Source organism: Apis dorsata, unplaced genomic scaffold (genome assembly GCF_000469605.1).
Source record: "Apis dorsata unplaced genomic scaffold, Apis dorsata 1.3 scaffold_198, whole genome shotgun sequence".
Classification (NCBI taxonomy): Eukaryota; Metazoa; Arthropoda; class Insecta; order Hymenoptera; family Apidae; genus Apis; species Apis dorsata.
In genome coordinates, this window is record NW_006263482.1 from 84,633 (window position 1) to 86,832 (window position 2,200).

Consider the following 2,200-nt stretch of genomic DNA (forward strand, 5'->3'; position numbering starts at 1 on the left):
TTTTGAAAAGCAGATAAAAAGAAGGGACGTTTTTGTAAGATATGATCAATGTTGTCCTCAGGAAGAGTCTCTTATATGGCTTTCTTTCCTCCTTTCCTCCTTCCATATATTACTGCGTTGTAAAAAATAAAGACAACTTTGTGCGATGACACCTGGTGGAAACGTCATGCAAGTGAAATTTTTTACATTTTACTTCTTTTTCTTCTAAGTTATTATAGGAAGAAAGAATTTAAAAAAAAAAAATATATATAAAAAATTACCAAATGTATATTTTAAAATAAATTTATTTCGTTTTCTAAGATGTCATAATATATATTATTGGATATTCACGTTTTATTGAAATGTGTGTGTAACCAATAAAGATAATATTGTATATTTGCGGTAGACATTTAGCATTTACGCAACCGAATCTTATCTTCGATCTAACGCATTGATTATTTAATACCATAATATATTTAATGATTTTGTTAATGATATCTTAATCAATTTCTGGTATATTAATAAAAAAGAAATATATATATATATAAATAAAATGCAATTTTTTTTTATGAATATTTTTATGAATCAATAAATTTTTATATCGTTTACAAAGACGAATTTTTAGAAATTTTAAAATGTTCATATAATATTTTTATAATATGTTTCATATATAAGAACAATAATATACAACAATAAAAGACAAAAAATTATTCAAAAATGTTAATATTTAAAAATTCCTTTATTCAAACGATCATATTCCCGATCCATCCTCTATTAATTTGAATATCAGAGATTCTATGATAAAGTTAAATTTTAATTTAACAATCTAGCAAAAATCGAACATTTATAGACAACTTGTATATTTTACAAATTCGATCAAATTCGCTTTATCAAAATTTGTCATAATTTGAATATAAGCAACTTTAGTGAAAGTGATACTTTAAATGAGATTAAATTGCATCTTATATGCCATATAATATAAATTAAAATTCTTTTTCAAAAAGCGAAAAAGAGAAAGAGAATGTTTATGTGTTAAATAAGCAATATCTTAACATATATTTTGCAAAAAATTATAAGTACATGCATAGTTAATTTTGTCTAATGATATTTAATAATTATCTAATGATATAATAATTATAAAATTATATATTAATGTATATTTTTTTTATTAATTATGAAACATTTTAGATATAAATTATCTAAAATGGGAAATTTATATATTAATTAGAGAATTATAAAGAATGCATAGATTTCTATTTGTTTATTTACTTTCAAGTTAATTAATTACAGAATAATTAAATACAAATAGTTAGTAATTAAATATTCCAGCTACTAGAATATATTTTAATTCGTGAAAATAAAAGTTTAGTTTAGATTTTGATTAGAGAAAAAATAACGTTAAAATCGAAGAAGCAATTAATGCAAACGGTATGGAGGTAGAAGCGTGTCGGTGTAAACGGAGAACGCTATAAATTGTCGATACTGGTCGCGTCGATAGCGCGAGCACACAGACACGTTAATACATGCACGTAATCCCTGTCTCTTTCCTCTCGTCCGTCGAAGCATCGCATTGTCGGCGCAGACGCCGTGGCAACGCTTATTGATCGTGGCTCTGTGGTGCTCGGTGTCCCTGCACGCGTCATGCGTCGTCGTCTTTCGCGACGTAGCGACGGTGCCGGGCAGTAAGTTTTACTCGTGTTCCGTCTCGTCCAGTTCGAGGTAGCCGAAAAAAACGGTGCCAGTGACAGCAGACGTGTGTATTTTCGATTTAGTAGTGCGCGTAGTTCGTTCGATGGGTTTATAGATCGCAACGATTAACAAGATGCGATCGAAGCGAAACGCGGCGATTCTAACGTGAATTCTAACTGCCGCCTGGTCCAGCCGCTGGAAAACGGGATTCCTTGTTCCCTGTCGGCGAAAACGTATCGAGAATCGGAAAGTCTCCACCGTTGGCAGGTGGTTCTCGAACGATATCGCGATCGTCCTTTCTACGTCGAGTGAAAGTGATCGGCGGTGAAGCGTTTTCGAGGAGTTGGCCGGATGCTTGGCCGACAGGTGCGTTCGTAGAGACTCGCTCGGTGTACCGAGCAACCGATACTCTATAACGATTGGTTCGAACGCAAGCTTCGACCGCAGCTCGACCAATCGCGTACGCGTACGGACTAGGCGGCTTTTCCGCGATTCCGGCGCCGATCGATTTCGTTACGGCGAGCCGTGAGCC

The 2,200-nt window shown here is 33.1% G+C and overlaps 1 protein-coding gene across 2 annotated transcripts in view; it reads left to right on the top strand.

Moving 5' to 3' along the window:
* The window catches only part of LOC102673060 (cerebellar degeneration-related protein 2-like), a 50,903-nt gene that overhangs the window by 7,314 nt on the left and 41,389 nt on the right, over positions 1-2,200 (top strand). The window contains exon 1 of one of the 2 annotated variants that reach the window (XM_006614808.2): positions 1,555-2,200. The exons of the other annotated variant lie outside the window; for it this stretch is intronic. The gene's annotated coding sequence lies outside the window, so the exon portion shown is untranslated. Of the gene's footprint in view, positions 1-1,554 lie in introns of those variants that run through there. 2 annotated transcript variants of the gene reach the window in all.